This window comes from Nanorana parkeri, unplaced genomic scaffold (assembly GCF_000935625.1).
Source record: "Nanorana parkeri isolate BGI_ZX_2015 unplaced genomic scaffold, ASM93562v1 scaffold1079, whole genome shotgun sequence".
In the NCBI taxonomy this organism is placed as follows: domain Eukaryota; kingdom Metazoa; phylum Chordata; class Amphibia; order Anura; family Dicroglossidae; genus Nanorana; species Nanorana parkeri.
In genome coordinates, this window is record NW_017307347.1 from 278,512 (window position 1) to 292,162 (window position 13,651).

A 13,651-nucleotide genomic window follows, 5' to 3' on the forward strand; every position below is an offset into this window, starting at 1 on the left:
GGGGGGCAATTCATTTCAAAACCAGAAGAGTAGAATACATTTAGGGGCTGGGGTGCAGAGAAGCAGCTTCCCAACACATGGGCTGCTGCAAGGATATGTTTATTACTTTTCCTTTACAGGTGGAATCTTGAGTAAAAGAGACCCTTGGGTGATAAGGTCACTTTAAGAAGGGAGACAGAGTGATTGCAAACTGAGGGTCGGTCCCTCTAATAACTAATCTACAATTCTCTGTATTTAACACAGCCTTTCTCAACCTTGAAAGCATTTTAGGATCTCGGAGAACCCCTGAAATAATTTTCTCATCTACTGCTCATAGTACATTAGTGTGATCAGCGAGTTGTAGATTGAGCAATAAATATGTAAATATAACAACCACAATCGTATTATATTAAAATATAATCGAAAATTGAATACTAAATAGCAGAATGACAGAGTCACAAAAAATACTGAATTGGTACCATTGGTACTCATTGACTACACTAACATTTCATTGGTGGTCATTGCAAAACCCATTCTGCATTGGTGCGCAGTGGTTACAATAACTTTTGATTGGTACGAGAAATTCTTCGACATTGCCTTAATGATTAAAAGTCTCAACAACTGCATGGCATATTTAGCCCCATCACCTTTTGTGAGGTGGCTACTAGACATTTAGTGATTGCCAGGGCTGTAGTCAGCCTGGCCGTATTATAGTTGGCATGTATCTGGTTAATTTTAGGAGTCTGGCATTAACTGTACCCACCTGGGTGGAGTGTACTCAGCTGTATTGTGGGACAGCCAATAAGGGACACTGTGAGTGTATGTAGTATTTGTACCGATATTTTTGATTTCAGTACTTGCCAATACCGAATATTAATACCGGAAGTCCCGTCTCCATGCTCCCTCGTCACCAAGTGACAAGGCAGCATGAAGCTGGTGGGGCTAGGTTGAAGCGTCTAAAGTAGGTGTGGCACTCTACCTTCATTCACAGTGACAACTCAATCACTTGGCACGGCATCCTGTAGCTCCTAGCAGTGACCCCAAAAATGCAAACCGGCCACTCCAGCATGGATCTGCTTCACTACTTAGTGTGGGTAATTTGAAACAGGAAATAGGGGTTACTGGCAGGATCACTAGGTACTTAGAAGCAACATACAAACATTTTGTACTGCCCTTACTGAGAAGTATTCGAATAACCACACTCCTCATATGTAGATTTTTAATTCTTGGGGTAACATATACTTTAAGTACAGATATGGGATTTGTTCTGTCCACGCCTTATGTTGCCCTGTGATCTGTGTATAGCTGGACAAGTGCATCCATATCAGCGATATCAGCCTAACATGGATTTGGGATCTTTCCCCCGGACATGTGCCTGCGAATGGCAGTGGATTAACTTCTCCTCAGTCCTAAAATGGAGGTTAAACTCCCCGAATGCACTTGTTTCCTTCTCTTCAGGTTGAAGAATGTTGGGAGTTTTATTAACGGAAAACAGTCCTTCATCTCCATCTAGTGGCCGATTTTGATATGGCAGGTAAGTCTATTATTTCTACATGACGGGCAGAACGGGATTCCTATTTTCAATAGGATGGCCTCATCTCAGTAACATTCTCTGATAATTCGACAAATGTTACATCTACCAGCCAAGATCATTTTTAAATGTCTTTCCTAAAACATAATCTGTTGAGTCATCAAGAATTTAGGATTAATTCCATAATTCCATTCTCTGGCAGCAATGCACATGTGTTTATTTATTTCACATCCAACACTGCTTCAAGCCAGTGGCATTTGAAGTCCCTCAAAAAAGTGTGTCACCCATAGTTTAGAACTTGGACTAACTACAAACTTTTTTGCCTAATTAATTTCAGATGGTGGTTTTTTTCTAGACATTCTTCATAACAAAGGCCATTGTGCAGTTAAATGCTTGCCGTTGAATACCCATGTGTATTGAGTTCCAGGATCTTTATATAGTTTTATGGTTTTGTTGTGTCTAGTGCTGACATTTAGACAAATAATGTATCACATAGCAATAAACAAGAATTACATACTAAGTTTGTTTCTTAATTAGGAATAAAATTATAATTTTTTTGTGGTAAAATATATTAATCGCTATTCAGTGTTAAGTTCCGCTTTAATTAAAAATTATTGGAACATTTTGTATGGAGTTGGCTGTCGCTCTTCCCTTGTTTTCTTGAATTAAATGTTGCTGTTTACTTCTTTTTGCTTAGTCAAATAATATCCTTATTAAAATACTTAAAGGCCAACTGTACCTTTTTAAAAACACTCCTCTAATCCACATATCCCCCCTGAACAAAGCTGCTCCCCAACTACCCACCCGGGTTTTTACTTCTGTACCAGAGCTGCATCCCCCTGCATTGTTTGTTCCACCTCCGTCAGAAGTCCTGTGCTGCCATATGCCACAATGCCACAGCCACTGTTATTTTCTGTTATTTCTATCCCACTGCTATGTACTGTATGCATTGCATATCATTATGTTACAGTATAATCATGACAACTAGTGGTAGATTAGCGCTATTACACTTGTTTTCTGTATACATTGTTATCTTCCACCATTTCACCTCTGCTGATTTATGTAAATTGGTACAGTCTTCTAGTAGACACTCCCAACCTCTCCTCCCCAATTTCTTTTCACCTTCTCCCTCAGTGTGCTAAGAGGGTTCTATACATCTGTTACAAGGTTTACACATAGAAATGTCTTTCCATCTCCGAGAATGACAAGGAATCACATCCTCTGTATTGTCAAGCCTGAATAAACTACACTGGATTCAACTCTGATTCTTCTTGGTGAGTTGGTTTGGTTGGTTTTGTGACCACTTGTATGTAGAGTATTTCTGGAGATCGGGAGCACTTTGCATATGTACAGTATGTGTTCTTAACCAGATTTTATCTTTCTTCTATGTATGTTTTAATTTATTTATTACGGTTTATATCCATATTTCTATCCAAAGAGCTCCAAGGACTCAACGCTCTATTGCAACCTTGGCTGCAGTAAATTCACACTCTGGGTGCATGCTGTAGTGTGCCTCTCACTTCCCAAATCAATCTCCAAAAGATCAGCCGCACAAAGACCAACTTCAAAAAAACCCCCTCTATGATTATGCCCAGGTAGTGAAATGCGTGAAAGGCGTTGGGTGGTGTGGGAGACATTCATGGTGATGTACATGCTGATCAATATTCTTTTGGATCTGTCTTTTTGGAATTTGCTTGGAGTCATTTTAATAAATCTTGGACATCACTTACCCTGGTCTTTGTATGGCTGATCTTTTGGAGATACATATCCACATTTCTCACTTTTTAGGATTTTTTAGGTATCCACTATACATATTTGGATATAGCGCAGAGCAATTTTTTTATTTATTTATTTTTCTTGCTGAGTTGGACCCTGCCTGTGGATACCATCAGTAATCTCCCAGCAATCTTTGGATATCTATACATTTTTATACCTTATACCTATTTATACCTTTGTATCGGTGATTACAAGATCATAGCTAGATTAATTACACATGAGTTACCAAATTTTATGTTTTTAGCATCTTTTATCCCTAAGTGCAAAATATTACATTTGCCTTTGCTGAACGTCATATGTCATGTTGCTGCCAAATCAACCATGGCACTTAGATCAGCTTGACTAAATGTTTTGCATGGATTGTATTCTAGTACACAGAATTGTGCCATCTGCAAACACAAATGGCACAATAAATCCCAAACTCTACATATTTTTTAAACAGGTTAATAGGTAGTGACCCAAAGCCAAGCCTTGGGGTGCACCACTAACAACCTTAGGCCAATTATAGTTTGACTAATTGATCACAACTCTCCATATACAGACATTACGCCAGTTTTCTATTCATTTACAAAATGATTTTTTTAAACCAGTAGACCTTAATTTACACATTAGCCATCTGTGAGGAACTCTGTCAAATGGTATAACCAAGTCCAAATATACTAGAGCCACAGTTATCTCATTACTTCCTCATTGAAAGAAAGCAGATTGGTTTGACAACATCTGTCTTTTATAAACCAGTGCTGGATATTGTAAATCATAATTTTTTCTGTAATATATTCTTGAAGGTGTTTTTTACCGATTCCTCTGAAATTTTTGCTAGTTCCTACAATAGAAGTAAAACATACAGGTAGGTAATTTTGGTTGAATACACTGATCATTTTTTTTAAATAATAGTATTTGCATTGCACTAGTCTGTTTATGTCAAGCCAGTCATTAAACAGTGTCTAAAAATTAGGGGGAAAATGGGTTAAAAATAACTGAGCTCAACTCTTTAAAGACTCATGGGTGTAAGCCATGTAGTATAGATATTGTATGTACCCTTGTTATTTTTGTTTCTGCAAAGTATCGGTTTTTAGCCACTGAGGTGCATTAGAAAGTGTGAAACTCTCTCTTTCCAGCACCCACCCCCACCATCATCATTAACCCCCAGCACCCCCACATACAAACACACCATTTTTCTTTCAAATCTCAACATACCTACCTTTCCAAAACTATTTAGTTTCATCTGGTGATGTCACAGGTCCTTCTTCTGCAGCGGCCTTGGATGGTCTTTTGACTGAGCTGCACTCAGATAATGGTCCGGGAGTATTGTGAGCCCAGGCTGTGTGATGATGCTGTCCAAGGGGCCATGTCCATGACAGCCTGGGCTCCCAGAAAGGGAGTTGAATGTGGCTGGCCATCCTTCAACCTTCAGACTGGTGGCATTTAAGGCTGGTTTCACGCGTCTCTGATCCAGTGCAATATGTTAACACACGTTATGTTGTTTGCTGCATTGAGGCAGTCCATGCAAATTAATGGGTTGCCTTAATGCACCGAAACACACAAAAAATGGACCTGCAACATTTTTAGCAATGCAGGGCACTACAATGCACAATAATGCATTAGTATGTGCTGTGATGCGCTGCAACACAGTGCTTTGATAAGGTGCATTACATTGTCATTCATAATGTGCATTGCTGCACATTTGTTACCTCAACACAAGAAGTAACAAGATGTGAACCAAGCCTAATGGTGAAAAGAAATTGCAAGGTAAAGCTCCTGAATGAAGGTGAGTATTGCTGCAAAACCTGATTTGTGTATTCTTAGAAGACCAAGGCAGCAAGAAAATGAGGACCCGCATTAATATTATTCTCATATTTGCATATCTCTTTGTGTTTGATTTTTATTGGTCCTCAGGGTTCTCATTTCCAGATGACCAGCCAGAAAACTTGTAGACAGAGAAAGAAAAGAGCACCATGAGTGAAGAGCTGTGACAGAAGCTAGTGTAGACAATGGTGAAATAGGTACAACACAGGAGTGTATAGAGAGATCATTGTGGTGGACACTACTAAGGGAACAAGGTGTGGTGGGGATTTGGGTAATAATAGATATCTATCTACCAAGGCATTGGCATTACTGAGTGGACAATGTGTATACTGGGGACTTCAACACGAGCAGAATAAAGAAAAAAGGAATGAAATCGGAAATCGCTCATCTGATTACCTGTTATTTTATTTCATAGTGATAAAATCCTCCAGCAGTGAAAGTAAAATGTATTCCTCACTCTTTATAGTACACTGGGGGAAGAATTAAGAGTCACAAGTCCTGTGAGCAGATGGTCAGTGCTGGAAGTCATACATGTTGTAAGCAATTGGGCAGGGCTGATAACCATCATGTGCTGTGAGCAGCTGGTCATGGCTGATGACTCAGATCTAGGTTCTGCTCTGTGAGCTCAAAAGACACATGGCCAGTGAAGGCAGAAAGTGTAATCCATCTCAATAATATATACAGCATAGGATACAAACTATAGGAAGGATGAACACTAATTTAAAGTACCATACTACCTACAAATTGAGGTATTGGACTTAAATGTTAAAGGAATAGCCCAGCCACGACTGAAAATGAAGCACACTGGTAGCATAGCCGACCAGCTCAGTACCTGCCTCCTGATTGTTTTGCCAGTTTTCTGAAGGTTACTTATAGGTTGGTCAACCATTTGTGACCTGAGCTCAGGGCCGGATTAAGAGTATCATGGGGCTGGTGCCGAGGGTTTTGGTGGGCCTTTTTATGGAAATGGGGGTGGTCACCGGCGCCCTCTTCCTCCTGTCCAGGCTGTGATTTGTAGTCTCTCTACAGCTTAGTGGTGGAGCGCCAGGGCCCGGTTGCAGCTGCAACCCTGGTAGATCTGTCACTGACTCCAAGCTGTAGAGGGACTAAAAATCTTAGCAATACATTATACAACAATGCAGGATACCGTCAACTATAGAGGACTACAAATCCCAGTAATACATTACACAGAAATGCAGAATACCACCAGCTATAGATTACTATAAATTGTAAAGCACTTCAGAATAATACCATCAGCTATAGAGGACTACAAATCCCAGCTATACTTTATACAGCATTGCAGAATAAGATGAAGCTACATACTCTGTGCTGCTCTGGGTTCATGGCCTGATGTCTCCAGGGTCTCCGGAAAGCTGTGAAGGGGTTATGGGGGGGTTCTCAAGGGACCTGTGCATGCTCTCAGGGAGTCAGTGCAGTCTCTCAGGCGCCAGTGTGGCACCTTGGCAGTCAGTGCAGCCACCATGTGGTCACTACACAGTACCACAGCTCAGGTCTCTACAGAGTACACCTGCCCTAAACAGGAATGCTTAAGTAGATTGCTAGACTTTCAGCATGTTCCTGAGCAACAACTTCATTAACTCAAGCTCTGGATTCAGGTCTCTCTGACTGTTCATGTCCTAAATCACTCCTGGAAATTGTTTGGACTGTGTTTGTATTAAAGTTGTATATATTCATTCTTTCATTAGCTTTCTATCTCCTTTTTCAGTCAGTCATACACTGTCTACCTGTCTGATTTGTATAGAACTGATCTGCTCATCGGTCTACTGACTCTGCATATGTCTGCTGTTTGTTCTGACTCTCTGTCTGATGACTTAAATAACTCTAGAAACTGTCCTTCCTGTTTGTGGGTGCTCACCCCTGGTGACCGAGTGGGTCCATTGAAATGAATGACAATATCATTTGACTCTTAATTGCGCTTCTTTGGTCTAATTTGCTGATTCCATGTTTCTCATCCTTAGTCCTGAGCCAGGTCTATCTGCCCTGATCCTCGACCTGAAGCACAGCAATGAAGTAATCAGTGCGACTCGAAGATGCAGCCCATCCCTACTCAGGAGGTATGTTTTATACATTCATTCACCCACCTTGAAAGCAAATCCAGCAGAAAAAAAATGAATAACATACATTATAAATTCTAAAAAAAAATAAAAAAAATTGTGATTTACTGTCATTAGATTTGCATTGTCTTTCTTATCTAAAGCCATATATAATGTATATAACAGCCTCTTCTTTGCAACCATGGTGAATGTATTCTTTTTTTCTGCTAAGATTTCCTAAAATCTTCAACCCCCCCCGCCCTTCCATCTTGACTTGGCTTACTGCTTCTATTCAGTGCTTGAGATCAACTTACTGGTATTCTGTTACATAACATGTGGCAGCATCCCCAGCAATGTCCCCTTTGTCCCCTGGAAGTTTAATCTCTACAAGCTATTTAGTAGTTGCAATGTAATTCGCAAATAATGATTATAATTTATACAATACAATTTTCTTAATTATGTTCTTCTCAACAAAATTGTAGTTTTAGTTTAAAAGAAAAAGATATTTACTCTTTGAACTGCAACTAATTCAGGTTCTTTCCTGCTACATATATTCACTTTACCAGGGTAGGCAACCTTGGCACACCAGATGTGTCCAGGGCTGGATTAACATAGGGGCTACTGGAGCACTAGGGGCTACTGGAGCACCAACCCTGAAAATAGGCCCGGCTGGCCCATATCGCCTTCATATGCCCGATGGCAATTTGGGCTGACTGGGCTGAAAACAATCAGGAACATTCGCCGGCAGCTCTCTAATCAGGCATATTAGGCGGCTTGGAGTGAGTGCAGCGAGTAGCCACCTAGTTAGAGAGCCACTGTTCTATAAATTTTCTGGACCTCATAAGAATGCTGGACCATGTCACTTCCGGTGACGCAGTCTCAGCTGTACTAGGCTGGAACCCAGGACCAGAAATATTATAGAACAGAAATATTATAGAACACCACCTCTGCTGCTTCCCGTCTGACCAATTAACAGCACCAGGCCCATGATTCTCTTAATCTGGCCCTGGCTGTGCCGAAACTGCAAAATCCCATCTTGCCTCTGCCTGTGGAAGCCTTGTCTGTGGTTGTCAATGTCTCATGGGACTTGTAGTTTTACCACATCTGGAGTGCAGAGGTTTATTACCCTTGCGCTATACTATTTCAGCCTATATTGCAACATCTCCAAACTGGCATCTGGAATCTTGTTTTCCTTCTTTATGTCACTTTGATCAGGGAGCACCAATACATTTATTCCTTCTGATATCATCTTAGCCGGGGCTCAGCAACCTTTTTCATATTAAGTGTCACGCTCAGAAACATCAGACAACCAGTGTGCCAGAAAAAAATAGTGCGCTGCAGTAGTAGATTGTTTTACATTTGTTCCACTCATAGCTGTACTTCTAAAGGAACTTAAACTCTTAAAAAATTAAGGAATTCAACTCGCCATTAGCAGTACAACTGTGAATTTAAATATTGATTCATTGGGATTAGGGTTTTTTTTTAACATAACATTTGTTGGTGGATCCAAATTATGATATCAATATTGCAATTGCAAGGGAATAGATACACATACAATAGATCAAAATGTGTATAAGAGACTATTCTTTTTTTTATTGAAAAATGTGTAACAATTATAGGCAGTGGGTGTTACTTCAGACCCCAGATCAGCTCAAATGCATGCACTTCAGATCAGGCCCAATGCATGCACTTCAAACCTCAAATCAACCCAATGCATGCAATATAAACCTCAGATCACCCCCATGCATGCACTTCAGACCTCAGGTCAGCCCCAAAGGATACACTTCAGACCTCAGTCCACCCTCAGTGGATGCACTTCAGGCCTCAGGTCAGCCCCAATGGATGCACGTCAGACCTCAGATCAGCCCCAATGGATGCTCTTCAGAACTCAGATCACTCTCAGTGGATGCACTTCAGACCTCAGGTCAGCCCTAATCCATGCAATTCAGACCTCAGATCAGACCCAGTACATAGACTTCAAATCTTAGATCAGCCTCAAACCCTGTACTTTTTAGCAATGCAAGGTACTACTGTAGACATGTTAGTGGGATACTTGTGTACAGTAAACTAATGTCCTCAACCACCGGCAAGCTTTCAGTGATGCCAGGGAGGTGGGTGGTCCGAACAGCCAAGTGAGCTGTCAAGAAGAGCCAATGGCAGTTGGCGCCTTCACAAACGGCATTACATGCCCACCACAGCACGCTTGCCAGGGTTCTCAATGAGTGATCTAAACAATGTTTATTTTTAGTATGTGTGAAGAATATTTTCTCTTTGAAAGTAATGCAGACCCACATGGTCCCTGCATTGTCACATATGATTCTCGATTATGTACTGAGCAGCAATGTTGCCCATCTACCTAATAAATATGCCCCCACTCACTGTTCTTCTTTCTTATAAACAGAAAAAAATACCTTTCTATCCTCTAGCAAATAAACATCTGCTGCAACTCTAAATTTGGTTAAAACAATTAAATGGTTGACTGGTGCATTTTGTAAGTATTTTGGATTTTGCATGATAATAAGGACAGGGAGAATCACGGATGAACAAAGAAAAATAGTATTACAATATACCATTGGCATACCTGGCATGTTCGATACCCGGGATGGATATGTTTTTAAAGGGACACTAAACTCAGGAGTTACATTTTAAAAATACATTCAAGTACCTTAACTATTAGCAAAATGTATCTTATTTGTGTATCCCTCGGCTGTAGATCCTCAAATCATCTCTGAATTGATGCTGACACTGTCCTTCCTTCTGGAAAGTGGCTACTTTTGTTCCCCATAGTCCCTGTGTGTGTTGTAAAGTAGCCACCGCTTTAAGCTCGCTCCCAGGATGGACTACAATCGCAATACAAATTAGTAAACTAAACGTAGTGATGTAGTCCATCACTGCAGTGAGTTTGGAGCAGTGGCTACTTTACAGCACACACATGGCCCATAAGGAACAATAGTAGCCACCCTCCAGAAGGAAGGACAGTGTCAGCACCAATTCAGAGATGATTTGAGGATTTACACCCGAGTGATACACAAATAAGATACATTTCTGTGAATAGTTAGGGTACTTGAATCTCTGAATACTAATCGGCAAGCTGGGTAGCGAGTCATTACACGCCGCCTGGCTTCTTGAATGGGACTTCCGGTACTCGGTATTCGGTATCGGCGAGTACCGGGAAAAAAATATCGGTACCGAAATACTGGTATCAGTGAGCTACACAGTCACATGGTAAATTAAATATTTTCCCCTAAAGATTTGTTACCTCATAACATTCCTGGTAACTGACGGGTCTGGCATTGGAATGGTTAGTCTGAGGACTGAGAAAAATTCTCTATAATTCACTCAGAATTATCCTGGAATAAATGACCTATGAAATCTGCAGTGACATTAGCTTTTTGTTTACGATTATCAGTCGGACTCCGTTTGAGTTAATAAACCTTGATCTCCATCCTCTGTGACATCATTTCACTTGAGGTAACAATTCAGTCAGCCAGTGACACATTAAACGGCTTTCACCGCAGAGCGGAGAGGCAGGGACAATATTGCAAGATGCCGGATCATGACTTCAGTGGTTTGTGTATTTGTTTTGACACCTTCTGAGAAATAAATCATCATCAGAAAATGCTTTTTGTCACTGATCGCAAACAACTTCATCAAAAGTAAGACTTCTGAAAGGGCTTTTTACTTTTCCTGAATCCCGTCCTAGAGGTTGTTTTTTTTTAAAATGTATATCCTTTATTAAAGTAGCCAAAACTTTAACTTTAAAGCACCTTGCCTACACATGTTTTAGTACACCATGACAGACAGTAACACGCTACATCATTTTGGTCTACCATCCTTAAAAAGTACATGCACCCTTTTTTTGGTGCATTTTAGTACACTAGGAAATCTAGTCAAATGAATGCGCCAGCACAATCCACGTTAACGCACAAAGCAAGGCATATCAATGATCTTGTGTGAAAGCACGGAAAAGGTGTGAATATAGCCTTTTAGTGTATCCAAACCCCACCAAAAAATGTAATATATTGCAGCTTGCCAGTCCAAACATGTCGAGGATGCATTCGTTTTAATTTTTTGGGCTAAGAATATTTTCTGCAAGAATAGAAAGAATCTTGGCAGAAATGCAGTGTGCTTGTCACGCCATGCAAGGTTCAAGTCAAACTGCACTCCATGCGTGTCCAAAAGTCAGGGCAGGCTGTGGCCAGAGTGGAAGTTCATATCCAGGAAAGAGGTCTGGGCAGACTGTAGTCAGAAAGGAAGGCTATATCCAGGCAAGAGGGCTGGGCAGGATGTGGTCAGAGAGGAAGTCCATATCCAGGCAGGAGGTCAGGGCAGGCTGTGGTCAGAGAGGAAGTCCATATCCAGGCAAAAGGTCTGGGCAGGCTGTGGTCAGGGTGGAAGTCCATAGCCAGGCAAGAGGTCTGGGCAAGCTGTGGTCAGGGTGGAAGTCCATATCCAGGCAAGAGGTTTGGACAGGCTGTGGTCATAGAAGTCGTGGGTTATCCAGACAAGGGTCAGAAACAGGAATAAACGGAGTCAAGGCAAGGCTAGAGAAGGCACATGGTACTGGAGCTAGGTAGATGAGTGCTATCACAAGCCCTAATGTTTTGATGCTCAAATAGAGTGTCACGGTCTGCCAGGGTTGAGGAACAAAAAGCACTGAGCCTTAAAATGCTATGAGCTTGGAAATGGGCATCCACTCTGTCCACAGCCTGCTCTGAGTTTTGGACACGCTATGAGTGCAGTTTGACTTGTACCTTGCATGACATGAGAAGCGCACTGCATTTCTGGAAAGATTCTTTCTATTCTTGCAGAAAATATTCTTAGCCCAAAAAATGAAACCCAATGCATCCTCAACATGTATGGACTGCAATATATTAAATTTTTTGGTGGGGTTTGGATACACTAAAAGGCCATGTTCACACCTTTTCTGTGCCTCCACACAAAGCTCATTGATAGGACACCTCCTGCCTCAAAATGCTTTGCAACCACCAAAGCTCAGGCTGAGGAAGGGAAAGTGACAGGGCAGGAGGCTGCGGGGAGAGAGAGAGAAAGAAAGAGTTGTTGAAGCTGCTAAGAAGAAGGAGTGACTGTAGTATGAGTGTGTCCCATGTTCACAACACTAAAGCTGACTATGCACTGGTAGATTTTTGTACAACCGTTCATACGTTAAAATCTTGTCAGAACTTTCCCTAATACCACCAGAGAATTGGAGAATGTCATTTAAAATGTTGTCTTTTTATTTTAACATTCAATTTTGGAAATGAATGGAGTTCTCTAACAAGAACCATGTTCGCCTTCAAATAGGTGTATAAATGACAAACGTAGTAGGTCTTATCCCCATGAAGTTCCCCCCAAACATCTGCTCTGATAGTGTATTTAGCATCAGTACATATGTTGGAGGGCAAAGGACGGTACTTGGCGTCTCAGTAGCCGTAATTTTTTTTATCTACTTTTCGGACTGTGGCTGTTTATACATTTTTATTGCTTCTCCTGGTGGGGAAGCAATCCAACTGAACACCAGGAACACCAATGCAACATCCAGAACACAAGTGAACCTAAAGCTCTGCTTTTCCTGTGTTTACTAGCACCCTGTGTGTAACTGACTAAATCAGATGGTCTTGCCTCTGCTAGGAGAGAGTGAAGGGTGTGTTTCTCCTGTGTGACTCACTCTGCAGTCTGTGTTATCTGTTCTCTCTGCTTTACATGTCTTTTTTTTATCACAAATGTAGAGTAAGCTAGAGAAAGTCTTTGCTTTGGTTTAGAGTTTGACACCTTCTGGCAGTAAGAGTTACAGTATATGAGATATGAATGTGTAATGTTTCATGTTTACCTGTGTACAATTACGGTAATTTCTCTTCCTGTTACTACTTTTTATAAGATGTAGAAGGAATGGCCTTTCCTACACACATTCATCAAATGCGGCTAAAGGTGAAGTTTTTACTAATCCGCATAAAAGATTCTATGAACATGGTTGACTTCTTATTTGAGCCATATGATCAAATGTCTATACATTTTGTGTTATACTGGAGAATCCAGGTTAAGGGAAGGATTACCAGACATAAATATGCTATCAAAAACAATTGGGTAGAACAACCATTGGCAAGACATTACATTGAAAAATACATACACATACAGTAGCACAACCTAAATATGACACAGGTCGGCTCAGTAGATCGGGAAGTGAGCAAATACATAACAGCGTTCACTCACCTCTCGATCCTGTCACGGCAGAGAGCATGACTGGGCTACTAATATAGAGGGGTATAACCTGTTTAGGAGGGACAGAGGTGGGAGAAGAGGGGGGGGGGGGGATTCATCCGAATCCAAATCCTGAAACGTATTGACTTTCGGACCCGAATCCAGAAAAACAAAATAACGCTAAATCCCAATGAAAACGAAACAAATATTTTGCCGGTGCACATGTCTAATAAACGTTTTCAAGCAAGCAATTAGCTGTAAGATATAAACAGGATACTTACTGCTCATGCTGCCAGTGCCACTGAAA